Source organism: Panthera leo, chromosome D1, assembly GCF_018350215.1.
Source record: "Panthera leo isolate Ple1 chromosome D1, P.leo_Ple1_pat1.1, whole genome shotgun sequence".
Lineage (NCBI taxonomy): Eukaryota > Metazoa > Chordata > Mammalia > Carnivora > Felidae > Panthera > Panthera leo.
This window is the reverse complement of record NC_056688.1, coordinates 14,087,291-14,114,138: the sequence shown is the minus strand read 5'-3', so window position 1 is coordinate 14,114,138 and position 26,848 is coordinate 14,087,291. Positions and strand designations below refer to the sequence as shown.

At 50.0% G+C, this 26,848-nt stretch overlaps 1 long non-coding RNA gene across 2 annotated transcripts in view; it reads left to right on the top strand.

The window, feature by feature from the left end:
• Nucleotides 1–22,257, top strand: part of LOC122200623 — a 35,573-nt gene extending 13,316 nt beyond the window's left edge. Inside the window, exons 2-6 of one of the 2 annotated variants that reach the window (XR_006193874.1) lie at nucleotides 8,442–8,549; nucleotides 10,502–10,669; nucleotides 11,562–11,681; nucleotides 20,324–20,426; nucleotides 22,077–22,257. This is a non-coding gene — a long non-coding RNA (uncharacterized LOC122200623). The remainder of the gene's footprint in view (nucleotides 1–8,441; nucleotides 8,550–10,501; nucleotides 10,670–11,561; nucleotides 11,682–20,323; nucleotides 20,427–22,076) is intronic. The other variant, XR_006193873.1, reaches the window with a different exon arrangement.
• The last annotated feature ends 4,591 nt before the right edge of the window (nucleotides 22,258–26,848 follow it).

Here is a 26,848-nt window from a genome sequence, read left to right as displayed (position 1 = left end):
GGGCCCTCTGGAAGGGGACAGATGAGAAGCAGCATCTGTTAGAGAGAACTCAAGACTGGGGAGTCTTGGATTCTGGTTTTAGCTCTGTGACTTCCTAGCCATGTGCCCATGGAAAAAAGACTTACCCTTTCTGGGTCTCAGTTTCTCCTATTCATTTGCCTTGTATTTTTGTGTCACAGATAAGAGATACATCCAGCTTTCACGATCAAAATAAACACTTGACTCGTCAGCATTCAGGTTAATAATGGCACCGGAGTCCCTTTGGAAGAGTAGCTGTAGAAAACGAACAGGTCCATGGTGGTTTCTCCCCAGAACAAAGGGCTGTCTCTCCATGGTTAAATTCAAGTCACCCTGCTGACAGATGGAGCAGGACATCAATCTTCAGGCAGACAACTCAATCTCTCTGAGCCACGGCTTCATCTGTAAAGTGGAGACAATGATAGTTCTTAGCTCACAGTCTCGCCGTAAGGCTTAAATGAGGTAATATATGGAAAGCTTTTAGCAAAGGACATAGTAAGCGCCGAATACATATGAGGTGTTATTGTCATGAGCCATTCTAGGATCTCCAGGGTTCTTTCCAGGAATGTTCTTGGATGTGGATGGTCTAAGTCAGAAAGTTTCAAGGGCTAGATGAGGGCAGGCAAAGAGACACCTGGGTGCACCAACCAGGATGCGTGATTGAGGTGTTCACTCTCTTGGAGGCGGGGGCAAAGAGTGAGGGGTTGGATCAATGGCCCCCACAGGGGCAGGGGGGAGAGGGAGTAGCTGCCTGCCATAGGTACCAGCACAGAGCTACCTGGGCAACTTGAACCCACACGACAGGTGGTAGCTATGTGCCTTCCCTTTTCACCCCAGCAACCACAGAGCCCTGGATCGGCAGTATTTGGCTTTCTGTCCTCTCTCTTGGGCACTGTCCTGCCCACTTGTTACATAGCTGGGTGCTTAGACATCCTCGGTGGCAGGCTACTGGGAGGAGGGGACTGTGTATCCCTACTCCCCTTTCCTTGAAGGCAAGATCATGCTAAAAGTAATTAATAATAATAATAATAATAATAATAATAATAATGCTATCAGTGATACCACTACCACATTTATTTCATTTTATTACACACCGGGCACTTTTCTAAGTTCTTTGCATATATAGAAACATTTCGTCCCTGTCACCACCCTGTAGGTCAGTTTTATTACTATCTCCTTTTTTTTTAATTTTAATTTTTTTTAACATTTATTTATTTTTGAGAGGCAGAGAGCGAGCTGTGGAGGGGCAGGGAGAAAGGGAGACGCAGAATCTGAAGCAGGCTCCAGGATCTGAGCTGTCAGAGGCTCAGACACAGAGCCTTTGACACAGAAGCCGAAGCAGGGCTCAAACTCATGAACCATGAGATCATAACCTGAGTAGAAGTTGGTCGCTTAACCCACTGAGCCGCTAAGGTGCCCTATATTACTATCTCCTTTTTATAATTGAGAAAATGAAGGCACAAGACTTAGGAAGGAGCCCTGATCGCCCAATAAATCATGCTCCAGAATCCCTCCCTCCCCTGCGCAGGGAGCCTCTTGTCGGCAAAAGAGCGTGTGCAGGTCTCTGGTGCAAGGCCAAGGCCACGCCCGAATTCAACACCTTTAAGGAGAAAAGTTTTAGAAGGCAGTACATTCAAATGTTACCAGTGGCGGATGCAGGTCATGGCTTCCCTACTTTTTTACATTGTTATTTTCCTTAAGGCTGTTTTCTGTTAAAATGAAAACATTAAACCAAGTTCTGTTACAACAGGGAAGGCACGGTGCTGCTCTCCAAGCTTCACACGGCTCTCTGAGACCCTCAGGGCCACGGGGAAGCTGGACACCACCACGGAGGCCCCTGGGCCCTGCTGAGCTGCCCCTGAGTGGGCTGGAGCAGCCAGTTGGTTAAATTAAACATCTCAGGCCAGTTTGGGTTGTTTTCTGAAGTGAGAGGCCAAACTCCAGGCTCTGACTCGCTGTCGCCAGAGGGAGTTTGCTGGGAGGTTGGGGCCAAGGCCGCCAGGCACTTTACCCTGCTGCTTCCTGAACAGGTTTGCGCATGAGAGAGGAGGCTTCTGCACTTCCCCAGAGCCAGCGCAGGGCGCCTACTCAGCTCCCATAAACGCTTTGCAGCCTTGAAGACTGAGGGGTGGATTAGAAATAGAAGGACTAAGGTTTTAGTGGTGTAGACACTCCTCATCCACCTGTGTATCTCCTCACACCAGGGCCCAGACCTCTGGCCCTGCCGCCACCTGACTGCCCATCTCCCCCTCCAACTGCCTTTATGAACCTCCACTCTTCTGGTCCACCCCTGTCCGGGGCCTCTAGGGGCATGGAGGGTCCAGGGAAGGGTCCAGGCATGGAGGGAGCAAGAGAGGGGTGGGTAAAGAGCAGGTGTGTGCAAAGTCTGGGCAGGCTGGGTTTGGGGGTGCTGGGAGGGCCAGCACAGAGGCCAAACTCTAGGCCTCTCTGTTCCTTCCCCTGGCTGCTGAGACCCTCACCCCATGCCCAGGGCCTGCACCCCTCCTGCCCCCCAGCCGGCCTGAACAAGTTGACTGCCTCTGCCCTCATGGAGCTGCCTTCCTCTGCAGACCATCCTGTGGGGAGACAGGAGGTTGTCAGGGGGACTAAGGGGGTCACCTGTGTCTCCCTTAACCTCTAAGCGTGTTGTCGTCGTGAGGTGCGGGGGCTCCCTGGGTCCGGGCATTCTCTGCTTGAGTGTGTCGTGTTTATCATGCCTGGTTAAAGATCATTAAAGCCTTTGTTGGGGGAGCTGAGTGACAAGGAGAGTGGATTAATATTAGAACACCCTGTCACAACTGGTGAAAAGGCGGGATTGATTTTATAGGGAGTTTAGTCAGAGCTGCGTGTAAAACCCCTGGGGTCGCTCTGGAGTGTATCCATCTCTTCCATTAGGAAGTCCCTGCGGGAATATTCAGCTGCAGTGTTTATTACAACCGAAGCTGCATATCATAGATAGAGTATTAGCTGCTTTTATTCAGCTTTCTTGCTCTTGATTGCCCTGGCTCCTAGTGGCTCAGTCCTGTGTACCCAGTCAGCTGCCTGGTCAGAGGAGACCGTCATGGGCTGGCCTCAGGAAGGCACGCGAGTGCGTGTGCATGTGTGTGCTCACAGGCATGCTGGGCTGGAGCTGGGGCAGCTCCAGAGCTCCCCCTTCTGGGGGATGGTGGGGAGAAACTTCTGTCCCTGCTGTAGAACTGTCCAGCAGGGCTCATAGATTTCCCTAAGAGACCGATTGCCTAAGAATTCACTGAATGCTCCTTGGACCAGACACAGGAGAGTGATGGTTTACCAGGCCAGGAGTCAGCTCTGGCACTTATTAGCTGTGTGATCTAGGTCAAATCACCTAACATCTCTGGGCTTGGTTTCTTCCTTGGTTATGTCAGGATAAGGAAAGAGGTACCCACCTTACAGATGTGTCCCCTGAATTCAAGGGATATTATGAGCAAAGTGCCTGGCATATAGTGAGCACTCAATGCAAGTTGATGCTGTTGTGTCATTAGCTAATTATTCTAATGTATTCTAAATGGGATTCAATCTACAAACATTCAGTTTGGACAAAGCTCTTCTGGAACATCTTTCTTGCAGAAAACATGGCCTACTGGAAGCAAAGGGGTCACGGAGCAGTTTCCATCAGTTTTTCCCCAGTGGGAGGGCTCATGGAATGTTGGGAAGAAGCCCAGACCCAAGCAGGAAAGCTCTGGGGCAGTTGGGCTGCTGGATGTGAGATGGTGTGGGACACGATCTGGGCCTGCCAACCCAGCCAGGTGGACCTGGGGCCGGAGGCCAGCCCAGCAAATGTCAGTCACTCACAGCAGATGCTGAGTCTAAGTTAAGACGATGTTTGACGTTTGATCTGCAGAGATAAAAGCAGAAGGTTGGGTGAGTAAGCAGCAGAGAGAAAGCTGGTTACCTACCTGGGTTCTCACACAGGTCAAGAGTCTGAGAGCCAAAAGAATTCATGACTCACTTTTGCCAAACTCCCGTAGTCTTTCTATAAATATCTATTACAACACTTCACAGGTGGCCTCTTTTCTTTCATAGCACATGGTGTTTAGGAGCCAGATTGCCACTCAATTCTCTGTGACCTTGGGGAAGCTATTCTCTATGCCTCAGTTTCCTCCTCTTTAAAACGGACACATTCATCATACTTACTTCACAGGATTATAGCGAGGGTTAAAGGAGATACGTGCAAAGCGTCTAGAACAGCACCTGGCAGTCATAGACCTTCAGGGTCAGCTACCATCAGAGTCCCTATGGCTCTCTCAAGTGTAGAGACCTCTACTCATGGTTTCTATGTCCGCAAGAACCTGTCCAGGGCTTGAGCATGTAAGGAGCACACAGTAGGTTTTTTGAACTGTTGAATCAAGTGGAATAGAGCATTGTCACACCTAGCATGGTAGGGATGACTGGAAACTTCCAGGAAGCAGCAAAGTCCAAGACGCAAGACAGAACAAGGTCAGATGCCAAGTAGGGTATTAGGATAAACGGAGCCGAGGGTAGGCGTGGAGGCGATGGCAGGGATTTCCACGTCTGGTGAGAGCCCTGTGGTCAAATCAGAACCTAAGAGACAAGTCTTAGAAAAGGAAGGCAGAGGAAGGTGAGGGGCAAAGATAAAAATTTGGCAGTGTCCCTGCTCAGCCCGGTCAGAAGAATGTGAGCACCATCGTTCCACAGGTGGGGGAGAGGCAGACTTGGGGAGTTTGATGCAGGTAGGGTCTGAGCATGGCGCTTGTCCACGGGCTTGCATCTACAGAGACACCCCAAAGCTGGCAAGAGACAGCTGGGGTTCTCAAGGAAGGGCAACAGCATGGTGAGAAAAGTTAATATTGCAGATGTTGACAGGCAAGACACAGAAATCCAGGCTCTCAGGATATTATAAAAGAAAGAAAGAAAACAGCACTTGTGAGCATTCCCTGACAGCAAATATTGCAAAATTCTTTGTGCAAAATGTTCAAATAATACTAAAAATTCAAAGAAATGAACACATGCCGAATCACGCCTCCAAGAGATAATCACTGCTAATATTTTGGTCAATGCCTGGCGGCAGGTGGAGGTGTTCATAACCTCCATCAGTGTCCCTCCCTGCACCCCAAAAGAACATACATTCTAAGAAACACACACACACACACACACACACACACACACACACACACACACACACAACTTGGAGGCTGGTTGGCAAATGCAGTTTCAAAGTGAATCCTCAGTCCTTGCCCCACCCCACCCCCAGACCAGACTGCCACCTTTAAGCCCTCCCTCCTATCTGAAACCAACAGAGCCTCTGGCGTTTCTTTATCTAAGGCACACATACAGATTTGTGCATATAAATTTATATAAATGGGCTAAGGCTTCGAATGCTGGATTCTTTTTCACTCCAGAAAATACCCAAGACCTCTTTCCAAGTCAGTACATATAGAGCTACATCATCATTTTTCAGGACTGCATACTATCTTTCCATTTGTCGATTTCATCCTGCTCATTCCCCTGTTGATGGACATTTAGGTTGTTGCTACAATTTTGCTCTTAGAAACAGTGCTTCAGCAAACATCCTTGTACTGCTATCTTTTAATACTTAGGTGGTTACTCCCACAGAGTAAACTACCAGAAATAGAATTAGTCAGTGAACAATCATACACATTTTTACATCTCGATACAAAAAAACTCTTTCCAGGTTTTCCAGCCATGTAAAAGATTGTCCGTCTCCCAGCCATGTAAAAGATTGTCCGTCTCTTCATCCAGGTAACAAAGTAGATTGTGTCAGCTTAAAAAAAGAAAAAAAAAAAAAAAAACTATGCTGATCGGATATATAAAAATAACATCTCATTCCTCTTCTTTGATTATTCTTGAGGCAAAGTGTTTTTTTGTATGTTTGTTGGCCATTTGTAATTCTTCATCTGCAGTTTTCCTGAATATTAAAAATCACGAGAAAAAAGAACAAACTTAAGAAAAAAAATTGCAGAAGAATATCCGTGTAAGAGAAAATGTGTACAGTGCATCCCAAAATGATGAAAGGATAGACTGCAGAACATGATTCTAGTATATTTTTACTTAAAGAATATATGGATATGCAAATCCGAAGACTAAAATGACATTCCAAATGACATTCCAAAGGTTAATAGAAATGATATCTGGGTTGTATTTGAGAAACAGGTGTTTGTCTATTTATTTGTTAAATGCTTATTCTTGGTTTTCAAGTTTTCTGCCATTAGAATGATTTATAATTTGAAGAAGATCCCCAGAAGTATTAATAAAAGCAGAAAATATCCTTTGTGTAATCTGCACCACTCTGCTCCTCCTTATGTGTAGTCATAAAATGATTAAAATTTTTTTAATATTTATTTATTTATTTATTTAAATTTTTTTTAACGTTTTTTATTTATTTTTGAGACAGAGAGAGACAGAGCATGAACAGGGGAGGGTCGGAGAGAGGGAGACACAGAATCTGAAACAGGCTCCAGGCTCTGAGCTGTCAGCACAGAGCCTGACGTGGGGCTTGAACTCACAGACCGCGAGATCGTGACCTGAGCCGAAGTCGGCCGCTTAACTGACTGAGCCACCCAGGCGCCCCTGTTTATTTATTTTTGAGAGAGAGAACACGAGCAGGGGAGGGACAGAGAAAGAGGGAGACCCAGAATCCGAAGCAGGCTCCAGACTCTGAGCTGTCAGCACAGAGCACAGAGCCTGACACGGGGCCCGGACTCATGAAATGCGAGATCACGACCCGAGCCGAAGTCGGACGCTTATAGACTTTTTGACCTAAAAGGACCCCTGCACCTCATTGTAGAAATGAGAAAAGTGCATACAGTGCAGGCAAGTGAAGTGACCCCGGCCAAGGTGTGCCGGCCGCTGGAGACAGCAGAGAAGTGAGGTAATGCTATGAGACACCAACCAAGAAGGAAAAGACACCCCATCTCCCCACTGCTCCCCTCTTCTAGGGGGCCCCCGCCCCAGTGCAGAACCAGAACCGTGTTGAAACTTTGAAACCACAGCAGCCCAAGCCTGGGTTAAACCTTAGACGTGAACGCAGAACTGGTAGTGGAATGGGTTGCAGGAATCTGAAATCCGGAGATTTCAAAGACCAGGAGAGTGAGGCTCTGGTGAGGTGTAATCCCCCCGGGGGGAGAGAAACCACAGGTGATTCTGAGGTCCAGGGATCCGAGGTGCCGGGCGGCAGGGAGAGGTCGGCGCACCCCAGCTCCCCTGGGAGGCTGCCCTCGTCCTCAGAAAGCCCACAGAACGGAGCCTGCAGGGTGATCCCCCAGCCCAGTGTGCTCCCCCACCAACTCCAGATCGTCCCCAGCTCCCTTTCCTGCCGCGCTTCTTCGCAGACCTCAGACCCAGGGTTTTGTTTTGCAATTTGTTGCAGGTTGTGTTTCTTTTCTTTTTTTTTTTTTTTTCCCTTCCCTTTCTTCGCAAAGCCTGTCTGGGACTCTGCCCCACTCGGAGGTTGGAGAGAGCAGCGCGGCTGCCTCTGGAAATCTTGTTTCCCCTGCCACATGACATCAGTGGGTTATATTGCAACTTTCCACATGGCTGCCCAGACACAGACAGTTGTGTTTATGAAAATCCTCTTGATACCGACTTGGAGCCTCCCTGGCGCTCAAGGCTCCTTCTCAGGCTGCGCGCCGTGTGTTCTGCTTAGAGGAGCAGCTGACAAAGGGTGGTTCGGAAAGCCGGCTTCCCTGCAGGTGCTCCATGGGTGTGTGTGTGTGGGGGGGGGGGGGGTGGCTCCCCTCCACCCAGAGCAGGAACATCTTTGCCGGCACCGCACTCAGCTCCAGGAGGCCCCAGTTGCCTTGGATCAGAGTGTTCCGGATAGCAGGGAGTCGGGGCGGGCAGGGAGCAGAGCAGCTCACCTTTGGGTCAGAACCCCTGGTTTGGCCGATTCGGTTGCTGACTTGCAGGGTGGCTTGGGGTAAGCCTCTCGGCAATCTGGGTCTCAGCTCTTACGTTCAGTTCCCTAAAACTGGAAAAGTGATTTCTGTTCCTCTCTACCAGTGGTGAGGACAGGGATTCAGTGACAAGAAATAAAGGGACACATTTGGGAGATAAGCTCAGCTGACTTAGGAAAACCATTTCGACTCTCTGAGTGTTAGCTTCCCCGCTATCAAATCGCTGGTAAAAATGTTCTTTCCTCAACCCCCTCTAGTTCTAAGGAAAAAAAAAAAAAAATCATGGCTTTATGACTTTTTCAAATCCCTAGCAGCTAACACTAAAAGATCCTTTGGTTAATACTCAGGAACCAAAGTCACCTAGGAAATCTTAACCATGAGTCAAAGCTTGGGAGGGTCAGCTGAGGGAAAATCCAGGTGAGTCGTGGCCTTGCGCTCCCTTGCCCCATAAGTGGTCCCTACAGGGCAGGGATGTTTGGGGGTATCTAGACTCTCCCTAACCTCAGACAACTCATCACTCCTTTCCAGAACTTCTGGTGCTGGTGGCCACCTGAGATCTACCTCTAAGTTCCTGCTTCCAGACTGGCCCATGGAACATTCTCCCTGTGATGGCTGTCCTTGCTGCCCAACTAGAAGGTAAGTACTGTGGAACCTTGGGCTCTTTTCATCCCCCACACTCCCATGCTCACTGATATTCATTCATTCATTCATTCATCCATTCATCCATCCATCCATTCATTCATCCATTCATCCCAGGCCTTGAACACATAGGGAAGACATGGTCTACTGGAAGTGAACATTCAGTGTCATTCCTGAGCCCCACGACCCCCAGCCACACACCCCAGGGAATACTAACAAACAAAAGGAATAGCAGGTGAAATGTGCCAAGGTCTGCTCTGAGAGCTGTATGTGGAAAAATCTCACATTGATCCTGAGAGGCGTGTACTCTCATCGTCCTGCAATTAATAGTTAAGGAAACTGAGGCACAGAGAGGTTATGTAATGGTCCAAGGTCACACAGTGAGTGGTGAAATCTTGATTCAAATCTAGACAGTCTGACTTCCGAGCTCGGGGTCTCAGCCACCGTACTGTCTTTTTATTTCACTCTAATGCTCAGAGGAAAGAGAGGAGGGAGGGATCGACTGTGGCGAGGAGGAGATGTTACAGCAGAGTTACAAAGCGTGAATGAGTTCCTGGAGTCAGAATGCTGTGCTCTCTGCAAACAGACGTGACCGAGGCCCTCCACCGGCTAACAGCTGGTGCGGCCCAGGCTGCTGGGCGAGGGAGCCAGTAGCAACTCCGCTCCCCATCTTTCTTCACGGCCCCTTCCTCAGAGAACAGGAGGTGAGGCCACAGGAGCATCCCAGTGGCTCTCACCCTCACATGCAAGCACTGGCATCCGTGTACTTTCTACGCCCATCACCACGAGGTTCCCACCCACTACGGCACGCTACCTTTCGGGCACCAGCTTCTTGGAGTCCTACAAAAGGAGGAGAAAATTGTTGGACAGACTGAGAAGGGGTGTCCAGGCCACAGCAGCCACAGAAAGGCACAGGAAGGACACTGGGGGCCCTGAGCACAGAGCAGATGTAGGCCAGGCCGAGAGAGTCCCTTCCTTCCGCCCTCCCAGCCGCTGTTTCTGCCTGCCAGCTAGAGGCCTGCTCAGGATGCGGTGACATTCTTCGCGGGCGTGATTTAGAAGGGGCTGTGCAGAGCGGTCAACCCTTCCTAATGGGCCTGGGTCATAATTCTCAACAACCATCCTCCTCTTCCCCACTCCCACCCTTCCTGTGGCTACGGCTCAGAGACATTTAGGGCAGATTTAAGATCAAAATCAAATCAGATTCACCAAACAAGGTGTCAGGCCAGGCAGGAGGGGCTGGGGGCTCCGAGTTATAGCTGGAAGGCCTGGCAGTTCCTTGGAGACTATTAAGTGAGCATATTTTATGGCCAGACACAATGCTGAGAGAACCGTCCATAAACCAATTACAGGAAACTTGCCCACATGTCTCGGGGAATGCTGGTGGATGGCCGGCTGGTGACGAGGAAGCACACATTCACACCCATCAGGCATGCGTGGGGGTTCCACTTGCTGTGGCCCACTGGCTGGCTCCACCCTTAGGAACCAGGCAGCCTCATGGGTAGGACTACCTTCCTGAAATGGGTCAGCAAGCGTGCTGTGCATTACAAGCAGCAGGTTCTCAAGATGGATAGATCCCATTTTACCAAGGAAAAAGTGGAAACTCAGAGACAGGGAGAGTCCGTGCCCGTGGTCACACAGCTCCTGAGGCCTAGGAATGGGTCTCCAGACTCCGTGTTCGGTGCTTGTTCACGCCACGTATGCTCCCAGCCTCTCTTGGAAAAAGGCAGAAAGCCTATTTCCTCGCAGATTGCACCTGCCACACAGCTTTGAAAGTAAATTTCCAAGAATCTTGCTGGTTGGGCTCCTGGCGTGCACTGGGGTGGAGATCACAGCCTCTACTTCTGTCTCGCGTCCTGTGAGGGACGCCCTAGCCCGGGATGCCCTGCATACCTTGCACCCAAGTCCTGGACCGTGAGATGTGAAGAATGCCCCCTCCTCCCTCCCAGAACGCAGGTCTATGGGAAGTCAGAGGCTGTGTTTATTCGCCTGGATCTCATCTCACACGGTGTCGGGCACACGAGGAGTATTGAGTGCCTGTATGCTAAATAGATGAGTGCCTCGAAACCACCACCCTCTCAATCACTTTACAGAGGAAGAAGCTGGAGTCCACAGAGGTGCAGTTACTGGGCCGGAGTCACACAGTGAGAGACAGAACCAGGCTGGGACCCGGGTCTTAGTCCCCCCTGCCCTGTGCTCTTTGGGCTACAACTTGTTGCCCTCTATGCGGGGTCCTCCGGGCTGAATAATTGATGGAGAGTGAATCCTCTGCTCCCCTCCCACTGGGAAAACCCAGAGGTGCCCTCCATTCTGGCTATCGGGCTCCTGCTTTAGAGTGGGTGGGCTTTGGGGGGTTTCCTCTTATGTGGCCCTGGGGAGACCCCGTGGCGCCCCTCCTCTCTGTAGGCCCCAGCCCTCCATCCTCTGCTCCTCCTCCTCCATCCGCTCCTCCTCCTCCAGCTCTCCTCGCTGGACACCTCTGAGGACCTGGGCAAGGCTCAGGGGAAGCAAAACCCAGGGGACCCAGCTGCCTCCCTGTCAAGTCCAGCTGCCCCGAGCACTGACGGCTTGACAAGTGGCATTAGCATAAAAACCTCAGCAGTAGCAGCTGCCGGCTCTGTGCCAGAGCCCTGGGCATCCCTGCTCCGTGCCATTCACTGTCACCAGGGGCGGGCACCTGCCAGCCAGAGGTGCATGGCTGTCTCTCACGCCAGGCTCCTGGACTCTGGGCATCTGCTCTCCGGGCTCCGGCTGAAGTTCTTCCAACAAGCTGGCAGTCCACTCAGACCCTTCTGAGTCCCTTTCCCAAGGGTTAGCAGCTTCGTTGCCTCTGTCCCCAGCGTTTCCTTATTCCTAGGAGGGCCCCCAATTCCCCAGTCCCTTCCACTTTCCTGACGGGAAAATTCTGCTCTGGCAGCGTGATTCAGCCTAGTTTCTTCCCCAAGTGCCCTGCGCTTTGCTTTTTAAATTCAGCTGCCTCACGCTAGGATGCCCTGTGTCCGCCCCCAGCTTCTTCCAATCCAGGCTGAGAAAGGGGCCCGTGAAGTGCTGCTGGGATGAGGACCTGGGTCTCGTTCAAGAGCAAGGGCACACACGTCCCTGGGTCTGCGCCTAACACTACTGCGTATGGTGAGTCTCTGAGTTGTGGGAGGACATGTGAGAGGCACCTTTCACCCTGCTTACCAACAAACTGCGGGACCTCCAACGTTAAACACACACAAGAGGGGACCCGAAGGCTGGGGTGGTGCAGGTGGGAGGCTGGGGCCAGATGCAGTGACCTTCCCCCTTGGAGCCCTCACCCCCAAGTGCGCTGGCCAAGGTCTTGTTGCCCCCTCTCTGACCTTTGTAACTCGGGCCTGAAAACCTTCCCTCAGTTTCCATAGCACAGGCATTATAAAAAGAGAGCCTAACTGTGGGAAGACAAAAAGGCAGCAATTACAGTTAAGCAAAGAGCCTATGAACCCTCCTCTGCTTTGAGTCCTGCTGGTCACCCCGGGGCTTTCTACCTGGAGCTTGAAAACATGGAGGTGGCCCATTGTCCTCCCCTGCTCCTCCTCCTCCCCATCTTCCTCCCCCTCCCCCTCTTCCTCCTCTTCCCCTTCTCCTCCCCCTCCTCCCCTTCCTCCTCCCCTTCCTCCTTCCCCTCCTCCTCTTCCTCCTCCTCCTCCCCCTCCCCCCTCCTCCCCCTCCCCTTCCTCCTCCCCCTCTCCTTCCTCCTCCCCCTCCCCCTCCCCCTCCCCTTCTTCCTCCTCCTCTCCTCCTCCCCCTCCTCCTCCCCCTCCTCCTCCCCCTTTTCCCCTTCCTCCTCCCCCTCCTCCTCCTCCTCCTTCTCCCTTACACTAAGGATCACTGGCCTTCTTGGGCCTTTGTGATGTTCTTCCCTTTGCCTGAAACCCCACCTCCTGGGGCTCAGAGAGGCCTTCCCCAACTCACAGCCTTGAGGAGTACCCTGCTTCCCTCTCACTGCCCTGGCATCTTGTTCTTGTCTTCCACAAATTATTAAATTGTATACTTTTCTTTTGCAAATACATTTCATATTTTAAAATACTTATCAGTAAATACGCCATTCTTTTCCTTTTTTAAATTAGTTTTTTTTAAGCCAAAGGAATACATACACAGAATTTAAAAATCAAATTATGTCAAGAGATTTTTCATGGCAGGCAGCTGGCCCTGATCACATCCCTCCCACCCTCCAGAGATAACCACTTTAAACTCTTGGCTGTTTCTCCTTGCCCTTCACCCAAATAATATACCCAGCTTCTACTTTTCCCCCAACATTTTATTACAAAAATTTTCAGATGCATACCAAAGTTGAAATAATTTATGGCAAATACCCATAAACCCACCACCATCTAGACTCTACCCTTAACATTTTGTTACATTTGTTCTATCACATAACTTTTTAATTTTCCATCCTTCTACCCACCCATCATTCCATCTTACCTTTCCGTGCATTTCCAAGTGAGTTGCGGATGTAAGTACATTTCATCCTTAAACACTCCACCAAGCGTATCATTAGAATTCACTATTTGCTGGTGGTTCCTTTTTTCCCCCTTTTGAAATAGATTTTATGTGCAACAAAATGTGCGGATCTCCGGTGTAGCAATCCATGAGTTTAGACCTAGGCATACAACTATGTAACCAAACCAAACTATGACCCTTAGTCAGACCTTTACCGTTCCCTTGGGGAGTTTCCTTACGCACCTTCTTGGTAAGTACTGACTGCTACCCACATATAAAGCAGGTGGCTACTGTTCTTTCTTCTTTTTTTTTTTCCACTCTCTTTTCTGACAGAACTATTTTTGACCTTGTCTAGCAGTTTCTTATTATGGCACGAGTCTTAGCTCATAACTTTCAGTTCCCATAATATACTTACATCACACTTTAAAAAATTAAATCAATACTCTTCTTACAAAAGAGTAAGTAAAAACGGTTCACTCCCGAGACAGTACTGTACTCAATGCTGATTATGTTTCCTTTCTTGTGCAACTTTATGCTTTTCCTCATTTTTGACTTGCTTTTCTGTACCTGTCTCATGATTTTTTCTTTATGATTCAACGGAACTGGGAAACCTCTGTTGCTTTTATTTGTCCTATGAGCGAGTGTATCAAATAATCTATAACTTACTTTTATTATTTTTTTTTCCAGGGAGACTGCCCTCCAGTCTCTTGAGGGTGGCTCCCTGCTGCTCCCTTTCTCGAAGCTTTTAGGAGCCTCTCATCTCTGGTGTCTGAAACGTCACGATCATATGCCTTGGACCTTTAATGACCCTTCATTCTGGAAACCAACATCTCTCAGTATGGGGAAATTTTCTTCTATTATTTCTTTGATAATTATCCCGTCCATTTTCTCTAAACCTTTCTAGAATTTCCAACGGTCAAATGCGGGACCCTCTGAACTGATCCTTAGTGTTCTCATTTTCTCTCCCATTATCTGTCTTTCTCTTTTTCTCTTTCTTTCTGTTCCACTTTGGGGGAAATGTCCTCTATTTTATCTTTCAGACCTCTTATTGAATTCTGAAATTTTGCTATCATTTTTAATAGCCAAGAGCTTTTCTCTGTGCTTTGATTTTATATATGGTATCTGTATATGCTTATAGTTTCTATCTATCTATCTATCTATCTATCTATCCATCCATCTTTCTCCCACTTTATTTCAGGTGAAAGGTCTGCTTTTATCTCTCTGAGAATATTGATTATATATATTTTTGAAGTTTTTTTTCTATTTCTGACCTTGTCTGTTTCTTCAGAGTTCCTTTCCTTTTTTTTTTTTTTTTTTCTTCCTATTTTCTTGTCTGGTCTTAATGGTGGAGGCTTTCCTAGAATGTCTGGTGATCCTCAGTTGCCCATATTTAAGATTGTAAGTCATTAGAAAACACCTGATTGGCAGCTCTATGGGCATGGCTGGGTCCTGTTTACTGGTGGGATTCACCACAGAGAGAATGGATAGGGCGCTGGCTTTTTCTTCAGGGGACACTCAGTATTGCCCTTTACCCTCTTTGTCCATTCAGTTTTTCCAGAGAAGAATTCTCTTGACTCTGTCAGGGGTGACTCCGGCAGGGGTGAGGGATGGAAGTTCAGGGATATCCAGGCTGTTGCCATTATGAATGCTCAGTTGGGAATGGAGAGTGAGGATTTCACTGTTCAAGATGCAGAATTTAACCTAAACATCCTGTTTTATGCCCAGTGCCGATACTTTACTCTCATCTGTCAATGCACATGGGTCCCTGAGCCCAGTGCTCTCTGGTTCAGTTTCTTCAGAGGGTGGCTGGTCCCTCACCTGCTGGCTCCCTGCTCACCGTTGAGGAGAAGGCTGCTTCCCTGACTGCACAGGCAATGGAGGGGATCCTGGAGGTCTAACCAGTGCCCCTGTTTAGCCCCATCCCAGCTTCTGCTGTGCCTCAGGCCCCTGCTTCCTTAGGACTGGGGTGGAGGGCAGTCCCCAGAGGCCACATCTCTTTTTCCAGGGAAATTTCCCTGCAGACAGGGTCATTTACATTTCCTCCCTCTATTAAGTCAGTTGTCACTCTTCCATTTGCTAACATTGGTCCTATGCCTCAGACATCTTTCCCACTTGCCTTTTCCTGGTCGGTTTCCAGTGACTTGAATTTCACGTTAGTGTGATTTCAGGAGGGAACAGTGATAAAAAAAAAAATGGTGATCAATCCACTATGTTTAGCCTGAAGCTTTTAGTTAATATCTGCCCCCTCACACAAGATTTCAAGAGCCCCATAGGTAGGGATTCTGCCTGCTTTGTTCAACACTTTTCCCTGCACTTAGCAGCATGCCTAACTCATACTTGGTTCTTAGAAAATACTGACTACATTAAAAGTGTGGAGGATGGGAGGTTTTATACGTTCTCTTATTTAGCGGTATCTATCGCACTGGATGTGGGGAGGAGGCCCTCAGTCTCCTCCTCTGAAAAATGAGGAGCCTGGGTCTGAATGGGGATTATCAGATGATCAGATGTGGTGGGGAGGGTCATACCTGTGATGGCAGAAAAAAAAAAAAACCTCACAGGTGGACAATCCCTTGATTCCACCAATTCGAACGTTGGAGCATTATGGAGACTGGCAGGATGCCCCCTAGAGAGGGGTGGGCGAGGGGTCCTGGGTGCCTGGCAGCAAAGAGGAAGGATCTGGCTCCAGCCCCAAGCCTTTCCCACTGTCCCCTTACCACACCCCCTTCCCAGAGCAGGCCTTCTGTCTCAGCTGGAGGGAAGGGGATGTCAGTGGGCACCGGAAACCTCTTTCCTACCTCCAGAAGGCCGGGGAGGGCTGCAGACCTCCGCACGGAGCCCAGATGCGGGTTGAGGAGCTAAAAATATAGCCATCGGTATCCCCCCTCCCCCACTGTCTTAATGTGGTTTTAAAATAAGTCAGCCTCTTTCTAGTTCTCGCTTTCCACTGTCATTTATTTCAGTTTTTATCTCCACAACAAAAATTCCTTCCGACTTTTTTTTCCCCCTCTCTCCCTGTAATGCTCTTCACTTTCAAATGCTAATAATCTCCAGCTGTAAAAGGCTTAGAAGTGGCTCTAGATTGTTTGATCTTTGGCCTGTGATCTGCTTTCATCTCTCTGCTTTCAAATGTTACTTTAGATTTACTTTAACCTATTAACATGCTTGGTATTCACAGACACGCACTCTCCAAACCAGCTTCCCAGCACCCCCACCCCATCATAACTAGACGAGGAAAGTGAACCTGTAGGCTCTGGGGAGGCACGTTTGGCCACGGTGGCAGGAGGCCTGGAAGGCAGGAAAGGCAGAGAGGAGCCGGCAGGGGAAGGCTGGACGGAGGGGAGGCCATATGGAAGGAGAGGGAAGGGAAGAGGGGCAGGGGACCAAGAAGGCCTAAAAGGAAAGGAAGGAAGAAGACAGCGAAGCCAGAGAGTGGGAGAGTGGGACAGGGACAGGAGGGCAAGTCCCCAGCACAGAGCAGGCTGCCTCCCTGCTGGTTAGATGACTATCTAACTCGGCTCTGGCGGTATGGGTAGTGGGGGGACTGAATTAGTGCTTGAGATTTCTTGCACCCACTGTTGTGCTGGAATGTCTGCGTGTTCGTTTCCACAGGAAACGCGAGGCATGAATATGGATGAAACTCCTCACTGAGACCACAAGGGTACGGCTCAATTATTTGCCATATAAAGTAGCACACGAGGACTCTTTGCGCTTGATCATCTCCTCTGTGTAGGGCTGTGCGCGCGCGCCCGTGTGTGCTGGGGGTGCACGCAGGCGGTTCAGGGAGGCACCGAATCATCCAGGCCCTCACGGCGGTCCTAGCTGCAGCTGGGTGCCTGGAGGGGCACTGAGGAGAGAGACCTCACTGGCCCACGTGCCCCGCCCCCAACACAGGCCCGCATGTAGTGAGGGCTGTGACTCCACAGCCTCTGAAAGGACCAAAGGACAGAAGTCAGAGGAGGATTGGGCATACCAGATTTTCTGGAAAACCCAAAGGGCGGGAGCCTGAGGGCCCAGCTCTTCTGAGGCTGCTCCCTTGTCTGGGGAGAAAGCCTGAGCCACCCCCACTCTGTGGGAAGGCAGGAAGGAGAGAGAGGCTGTCTGAAGCTGGGCTGAGAGGGACACCAAGGGAGGCCAGGGTCCCCTGGACAGTCTAGCCACAGAGGAGAAGCGGCCAAAGCTGCTGAGGCCAGAGGAGTGCAAGGAACCCTCACTTGACATCAGAGAGTCTAGCGTTCAAGGGGCACCTGGGTGGTTCCTTGGGTTACATAGGACTTTGGCTCAGGTCATGATCTCAGAGTTGGTGAGTTTGAGCCCCGCATCTGGCTCTGTGCTGACAGCTCAGAGCCTGGAATCTGCTTTGGATTTTGTGTCTCCCTCTCTCTCTGCCCTTCCCCCACTCATACTCCCTCTCTCTCAAAAATAAATAAACATTAAAAAAAAGTGGGAAGGGGGCTGGGTGGCTCAGTCAGTTAAGCGTCTGACTTAGGCTCAGGTCATGATCTCTCAGTTCGTGGGTTCAAGCCCCGCGTCGGGCTCTGTGCTGACAGCTCAGAGTCTGGAGCCTGCTTCAGATTCTGTGTCTCCCTCTCTCTCTCTGCCCCTCCCCTGCTCATATTCTCTCTGTCTCTCAAAAATAATAAACTTTAAAAAATAGTCTGGAGTTCAAGTCATGGGCCAGTGACTTAGCCCCTCAGTTTTTCCATCTATGAAATGGACTAACAATGTTCTTACTGCAAAAGGTAGCTGTGGTGGTACAATAATCCCAGAAAGGACTATATTTATATTTCACTGAGTGCTCATTATGCAGCAGGTACTATTCTAAGTGTGTTACTAATATTAACTCACTTAATCCCCATTAATCCTCATCTAATACACATTTAACCCTATCAGGTGGATACTATGATCAGCCTCATTTTGCAAATAAGGGAACTGAGACACAGAGGGTTTAAGGCAATTTGCACAAGGTCACACAGATAGGGCTGGCATGTTTATTTTAGGTGAATTAGGCTCCTGGATTACACGTATGCATCTGTTACCTCCCTGAATCCTGCAACATCCCTCTGGGTTGGTATCAGGGCACCGGCTTTACATAGACCCTGGCAGTACAGCCTAGGTTCTCTGCTGCCCAGGCCCACACTCCTTATCACGCTCTGTTGTGAAGATGCTTTTCAACTGCAAAGCGCTGAAAAATGTCAGTTATTATTATCCACAAATGTTGGGGAGTCTCTGCCAAGGGGAAGACTCATGTTCGGGAGTCGGAGGTCTAGGGTGCTAAGGAAGAGGCGGGGTTCCTACGGGGTGTCCCCTCTCCCACACCTTCTCTAAGGCAAAGCAGAACCCTTCTGCTATTGCCAGTCAATTGCTTCTGGTCCTGAACAAAGAGAAAAGGGAGGGCAGCAGTTACCCCTGCTCTGTAACTCAACAGAATCAGCACAGAGAGGGAGGGGGAGCCAGGGACCCCCCCCCCCTTAGATCAGGGCACCACCTGGAATGAGCCAGATTCACAGCTGCCATGCCCCAGCTTCCCCCGGTGGAGGTGGTAACCAGGGCAGGGTTTACTGGCTGAGCCCACCTGTGGGCGCTTGTGGGAACTTTCAAGCTCCCCGCCCATCATAGCAAAAGGGAAATGGACCCAATCTGAATACTGTCACGTGCCAGGCATCATGTGAATTATTTCCACACCTATCAGTGTATTCAAACTCCACACCAGCCCTGTGAGTGAGGCATCCACCCGCATCATCATTTTGCAGGTGCCGAGAGTCTAAGTGACTGAAACATGGTCACACGGCCTCTTCTCTTTCCAGCCCACTGCCTCCCGCAGGGCTCAGCGGATGTAGATGGATGACAAAAATCCAGTAGTGAACAAGAAGGGAGCTTCGGCCTAGATACCAGTGCTCCCACAGTCCCACGTAGGTCTTGTTTCCCCAGGCACCAGACATGTCTGGGGCAGGACCTGGATCTGCTTGTGACCCGGTAGAACCCAAGCGTAAAGTACTTCTTCTCGTCGCTCTCTTTGGGCTCTGTCTCCTCCCGGCAGCTTGCCTGGTCCAAGGGTGGTGAGCCCTGCGTGTCAGTTGCCCACGTGATGAGAAGCCACTCAGCTCTTTCGCGTAGTGACTGTGTGCCCCCAGATAAGTAACTTAGCCTCTCTGAGCCAGAGTTTCATCATTTGCCTAAATAGTGAAACAGTGGGGGTGGTCCTAATGAACCAGGGCCCCAGAGGCGCGTGGCCCTGGGGCCTCTGTGTCTTCTGCACGGTCTGTGGGGTTCTCCCTTGGGAGGGTTCCATCTGACTCCCTACCTGTAGGGCTGGTGATGAAGGGGGTAAGAACATTTGTATTGTCCACTTTTCTGTCTCCAGCAAAGCTCACTTGCTCTGCCACCCGCCCCACAGGGCAGGCTGTCTTGCACAAGAGAGGCTATTTTCAGAGGCGCCTGCCGGGGGCATCATGAACACTGGAAAACCCAGCTTTGGCTACGAGGCCTCCCCCCGAGACCCAGTTGACAGCTCTTTGGTTCAGGAGGAATCCTTCTAGGTTGCTTTGGGAGCGGGGGTGACGTCGGGGGTTGATTAGGATGCTTGTTGGAGCAACTCCTTCGCCTCCTCTGGTATCAGCCTCACCAGGAGGCCGGGATCTGGGAGGGGCGGGGGGTACCGAGGAGAAGCCCCCTTCCTTCACATCCACCCACCAGCCCAGAGTCACTGGAAAGAGCAAATGCAAATGGATCCAAAGCACAATACCCAGAATACACTGCCTCGCGTCCTAGGGGCTCACTCTGAGTTAAAGCTGGGCTCCTCCTGGGGGCTGACATTTTCCCTGGTTCAAACAACATCTGTGGCTCGCTGAGCTTGGTGAAAGGTGAAGGAACCAGCCTCTGCCACCGCAGACTCCAGGGAAACAGAAAATCCAGCTTTGTAGGTCCCTCCCACCTGGAGGGGCTCCTGGGCCCACGCCTGCACTCGCACGCCCATACACACACACACATACACACACGCGACCCCACAAGCTCACACTCGTGGTAACCCTCACGGCCACTCAAAAGCCCACACGTGTGCATTCCCACATGCGTGCAGACTCACATGTGTGCCCTTTCATAAACACTCACCTCCACCCAAACCCACACACACGTGTGCACACACACACATCTGTCCACAAACAACGTGCAGACTTCTATGAACCAGAGGAGAGGGCCCGCCCCCACCCCATCCACACCCCACACCCCAAGATCGGACAGGGGCAGACCCAGGAGAGGCTGCTGAGGGTTTGAAATAAATGCATTCTGAAAAGAAGGACTGTCTTCCCCTCCAGGCTCCAGGCCAAATCTCCAAATGAAATCAGACCGGGGAGAAATGAACAACCGAGATGCACAAAACAATGTGAAGAAGAAACGAATAATAATATAAAAAAAAAGGTGAGAGTTATTTTTCAGCTCACTGGCTTTCTGAAAAGTAATATAAAGTTGAGCAGCGTCTTCTTGGAATCGACCTTTCTGAGCCGAGACCCAGGCCACACGCACATCTCTTTCCTCTCTTTCTATTACCCGAAATTTGTATGGTTTCATCTCCTCTGATATTCTTTCCCTTTGTGCGCCTGTGCAAACCCCTTGTGTCAGGGGCTTGTTCCTAACCCTGCAGCCCTGCCATGCCAGAATGTGTCTCCCGGGCTCCCTGCAGGGCTGAGAATTGAGAGCCTCCTCTACAGCTCCCCCACCAAAGTTGAGGCCTTGGCCCCCACCCAGCTCTGTCCTCCTCCCTGCCCAGAAGAGGCTGCAGCCTTCCCCCTCCCCGCCTCCCCCACAACAGCCTCCTGGCCTTCTTTGTTCCAGAGACAATTCTCTTGCACACTGTTCTTTGAAGCAGAGCTGGAAAGGGAAGGGTAGATGGACCCAGGGGTGCAGGCTCCTGGTGCAGGGAGGGCCGGACGATGTTTGGTGAGCGCACGAGAGAGCAGACGAATCCTAAGAAGATTCTGTCTTCTTCAGGGCATGGTGGGAAAAAAAAAGTGTCCATTCTATTTTTTTTTTGTTTAAATTTTTTTTTTAACATTTACTTAGTTTTTGAGACAGAGAGAGAGCATGAACAGGGGAGGGTCAGAGAAAGAGGGAGACACAGAATCTGAAACAGACTCCAGGCTCTGAGCTGTCAGCACAGAGCCCGACGCGGGGCTCGAACCCACAGACCGTGAGATCATGACCTGAGCTGAAGTCGGACGCTTAACCGACTGAGCCACCCAGGTGCCCAAAAGTGTCCATTCTAAAATGTTCACGGGAAAAGGATATGGAAGGGGAGATCCAGAATTTTCCTAACAATTATGACATTCCCTGTAGTTGCAGTCAATTCTCCACTAGAAATGATGCTGGAAGAACCTACCTAACAGTGGCCCCTTTGCCTGCCGTCTCTACCACCTCCCATCCCCAGACACACATACTCATGTACCTGCATATGTAGACAGACACACAAACTCGCATGCACGAGCACCTCAGACACATCCATACAGATGCACACACACACACACACACACACACACACACAGAGCCGTGAAACAAACATCCATATGCACTCCTCAAATGCACATGCATGTACACCCTCAAACACATCCACATAGATACACACACATGCACTCCTTACACACACTTGCACAGACAGGGGTACATGCACTTTCATCTGCATGGTTACCTTTTCGAGCTGCACTGGTGCCTTTTCCAGTGAACTGTGTGTCTACTCTCAACTTTCTGCCTTAAGGAGGTGGGGGACCTAATGGCTTTTGCAATAAAACATCAAATGTGGGGAGAAAGTGCCTGGTGGCATCTCGGCTACAAAGGTGAGTCAGGGGTGTCTGGCTAACCCCCGACTCGGGATGGAATGGCTTCAGGAGGACCAGTCACACACCTGTCCTTGGTCCACCCAGCAAGATAAGAACACTGATGGATGCATTTGAGGTGGGGAAATGAGGGCATGGGGATGTAGGGAAGGTAATTGAAGTTTTTCTCTGGAAGAGACTAAGAGGTCTAGTGTGGCTAATTCCGATGTGTATCGCCTGATGTGTTCTTGTCCTCACTCAGCCGGTGGTTGAAGCCCAAGATGAGCCGTGGGAGGGGCTCAGGACATGACACGATGTGAGGGGTGGACTGCTGTGTGCCAACAGTGGTGATGATTGACGTGAGTAAATCCTTGGCTTTTTGCCTAAGTGCTTCCTCCTTTGTTATGTCATTTCTATCATCACGCTCACCTTGTCATGTAACTGGAACGGGTATTAGTATGCTTATGTTATAGATGAGGAGTCTGGGGCTCAGGGAAGGTGAGCAGCTTGCCAGGTGAATGAGTCAGGCTGGGCTAATCACTGTCACAAACAGCCCCAAAATCTCAGTGGGTTAGTTCCGTAAAAGTTTTGCAGATATGCCCCTCCTCAATGAGCACTGGAAAGGATGCCCCGCTTGATGCAATGTTTCTGAGACCCAGGCTCCTTCTTGGGGCTCTGCTATTCTTGGAGTGCTTGGAGTGTCTTGACTTGGCAGGTGCATGGACAAATCAAGTGAGGGGTCTATGCATAATACTTTTTATGGGTGGGGCCTGGGAGTGGCGGCGTCACCTCTGTTCATGTTCCATGGGCTAGAACATAGTCACCTGCTATGTTTACAGCAGGGAGGCTAGGGAGTGTCATGAAGCTGTGGGTCCGGCAAGAAAAGGAGAATGAGGGTACCAGTGAGTCCTGCCACGCCCAGACTCACACAGCCCACAGCAGTGAAATCAGTCCTCAGACCTATGTTCTGATCCTGGTGCTGTGCTTTTCTCTTCTGGCGCTTTACTTTGAAGTAGTAAGCTTTTTCAGTGGAGCCATGTTCCTGGTCTTTTTCTAGGTCTGGAAGTCCTTACATCGATAAGAATCCAATGATAATGACAACAGTATCTCCCTGTTATATGCACATCTCATTTCTTGTCCCCACCACCCCATAAGTTACATAGGAGAACCCTACCTTCTACTTGAGGACAGTGCAGCTCAGGGAGATCAAGTAGCTTCTTTGAGGTTGTGGGAAGGTGACAGTGTGAGTCTAAGCCTTTCTGGCTCCTGTCTTCTGTCTTTCTCCCATGCTGCTATGGCTCCTGCTGGACGTGGGATTGGGGTCTGAGTAGGTGGAGAGCCAGCCTTCTTAATCCCGCAGGGCAGACGTCCCTGAAGATACTTAAGTAGGATGCAAATGCAGTGGGCAAAGTTCTCGCCGCCTTCTGCGCTGGAAAGCATCTGGATAAATATGAGGGCCTAGGCCATTGTAGCTTAGTTTACTTGGCAGCCATGCACCTGGAGATATTAGCAGGGCTGGGAACCGACTTCCAGTTGTATGATCTTGAGCAAAGCTGGGTTGGGAGTCAAGAGATATTCATGCGGAAACCCAGCCATAGTTAACTGTGCAACTGTGGGCCTCTGCATGGAGGCCCGTGTGGTTCAGCACCACACCCTCCCCTCCTGCAAATTGGAGATGGTAGTTACCACCCTCGTTCCAGACCCTGCTATGCTGCATAGCCTCCTAATTGGTTTCACCAAGGCCACACCATTTGTCTTTAATCCCTTCCTGCACATCCCACAAAGTAACCTTCTTAACCACACACCCCTGTCGTCGTGCCTCTCTTCTGCACAACGACGTTCATGACTGCCATAATGTCCAAGCTCCTCAGTTAGCCCGTCATGGTGCTTGATACTCTGCCCCTACATTACCCATCTAGACGGATCCCCCTTGACTCCCCTAAATGTATCAAATGTTATTCTTGCCGTACTTTCTTCTTCCTCCCTCAGACACCCCACTGCCGGAGTGCCCTCATTGCTAGCCTACCTGTTGCTACTTCTAAGATACCGCTCTGGATCACTCAGCACAACCTCCACCCCTCCATCATTGTGATTGTACCTTCATGCCGTGCTTCCCTCCGAGGCACCCTTGGTGCTGTGGTCTTCTGAGAATGTTTCTTATCTTTTTCCCCAGCTGTGAGCTTCACCAGGGTGAGAGTTTAGTCTTGTACAATTTGTACCTTTGGATATAACAGCCCTCAGACAATAGTTTACGCATGAAAAAATAATCAGGAGATAGTCAAGACTTTCAGTGATATGCAAATGAAAGATATGGCTTAGGAGCCATCATTAAAGTCGGTTTGACTGTTTCCTGCCAGCTGGGGGTTGTCAGGCAGTTTCCACGTCTTGAAGGGCTGCTAACCTCCTGGGTTTATCTGCAAGGCTGCATGGGTGGGACCTCCAAGCAGAGACCTGTGGCACTTTGAGCTGTGTATTCTCTGCCCACTGGGGGCTTATAAGCCCAGACCCCCAACAGGCTCACCTGTCGGGAAGTAAGCTAGGCAGGTGCATTTGGGGAGCTCCTCAAATTGAGCTCTGTTGGCTCTCTGCCCACACTCCGCCCCTCCACACCAGGCCAAATTGTAGGCTGGAGCCAGTGGAGAAAGTAATGGATTGGAACCAGGATGCTCAGGTTAAGTGGGCCGCTTTGTGGAACTCATCCATAATCCTGCTGGAGCCCAGAGAACAATACGTTAATTAGAGCCGACAGCACTGCTCCCACCAGCCATCCATCCTGCCTGTGTCTGCAGGGCCTTCCCCATGGACACGCCAGCCCACTCCCTTCTCTGAAAGAGATTTATTCATTATCAATGTTTGTCTGTGAGAGGGACCCAGTGGGGAGGGAACAGGATTCCAAAGGGGACGGGATATGAAAGAGCTGCTGGCAGCTGACGAATGGGTGTGTCTGGGGGCTGGAGATGGGTGTTCCCAATTAGGAGGATGAGGCAAGCCCACTGGATTGGACAGGGGAAGAGGTAAGTCAAATGGAATTAGAAGAAATTCAGTAAACATGTCCAACAAGTGGTCCTTGTGGGAGTTTTAGCTTTGGACCTAGCTCGCTTTAAGCCACAGACGATGGGTGGGGGGGGGAGACAGAAAACAGATGAAGTCCCTTTATCTATAGTCTACCCTAGTGCTCCTTTGCAGAAGCACTCAAAAAGTGCTTGTTGGGTGAATAAATGTCTTTCATGGCAGCCAGAGGGACTTAGGTCGGACATCATAAAGAACTCTTTGCCAGGGAGCAGGAACTAGGGATGAGAGACCAAAAATGGGTTCTGGGGTTCCTACCCAGCAAGAATCTTTTGAAAGAAAGGCAGACATATTTCATTTGTCCTGGATCCCATTATCTGCGTATCATGTGGAATTTTGGAGGAAATGGGAGAGGACCAGCTCTCCTCAAGAAAGCGGGACAGCCTAGGGAGGTAGGAGTCAACAGGTCAGAGATGGCAAGGGACTAGCGGGCCTGTGGCCCACTGACCAAAGCTCCAAAGGGAATGAGAGGGGTGAGCAGTGGGCTGCAAAGTCCTCACGAACTCATCTCACAAAGGGATATGAAGGACTCTAGCACCCTCTCAGTAGCCTCTGCTGCCAGGCAGAGAAAAGGGGAAGTGGGAAAGTGAGGGCCAGAGTCCCACCATCAGTGCATGCCAGCATCTGGCTGCTCTATGTGTGAGCCCCGGGGCCAGCCGCATCCCATTCCCCGGGGTCCTGTTTGACATGCAGAATCTTGGGCAGCACCCCCAGAACTACCGGATCCAGATCTGCATTTTAACGAGATCCTCCTGTGACTTCTGTGCACACGAAAGTTGGGGAAGCAAGTCAGCAGGATCATGTGCCTAGCTCTTAGAGGACCAGATGGTGTTTTGGGGAGAGAACTGTGTGAGTAGTTTGGAAGTTCTTGCCATAACTGTCTATTGACTGGCTGGGTGACTTGGGGCAAATCACTTAGGCCCTCTGGGCATTAGTTTATTCATGTCTAATCTGAAAGGACTGCGCCAGATCTGTGTTTCTTAAACTCTGTCAACCATCAGAATCCCCTGAAATGAAAGACAGATTCTTGGGTGCCAGTGGCACCCTTTGTGTAGAGCCTGAGATTTTCTGATTAGTTCCAGATGATGCTAATCACTGCTGGTGGGGGGAGCACACTTTGAGAAGTGCCTGACCAGATGATGTCTAAGGTTCCTTCTGATTCGGAAGCTCTATGGGGTTTTATTCCCCCATTTACGACTCTTCCTTCCCCCCAGGGCACCAACCTGTTGCTCTCTGGCTCTGGCTCCCCTTCCTGTGTCAGTGCCATTTTTCCAGCACACCCAGGACTTGAGGGAGCCAAATCTTACAACATGTGTGGAAGTCAATACAGGCAAAGTATTAGCCACAAAGATTTAAGAAGAGTCCTATGAAACACAGCAATAAAACCTGGAAATAACTATCCATTTCCTACAACAAAATGTCTCATTTCCGAGTCCATAAACGCTCCCCCTCCAGATCCCCGGACCCATCTGTTTTGTAAGCATGTGTAATTATTAGCACCATAAAGTCACTTTCTATACCTAATCTAATTATAGGGAGCCAAAGTAATATCAGGTAGAGGATGGGGAGGGAAGAGATGCGCTCACTGCAAACTCAGACTATTTCTTTAAAGAGAGAGAAGTAGTCACATGAGAGTGTAATGATTCTTTATGGTGATATTATACTTCCTATGGAGGCTTTGGGGACAGCTTTGCAAATAAGACTGAGCTGGCTCATCTCAAAGTAAAGAGCAGTTTCCTGCCATGTACGGAGGATTTAGGCCCTACTGGGAGCTAGGAATTAGGATCACCGAGCTTCGTCTGCTCCCAGCCTTCAGATCCTCTGTAGATCTCAAGGACATGGCCTTCCATTCTAGGCACTTCCAAAACCGGTTTACCCTTTCCTTCCTTTTGCACTTCCTCTGGAAGGAAAAAAAAAATTACAAAGCTACTCTGAGATACGAGCTAACTAGGAACTTGTGGTTCA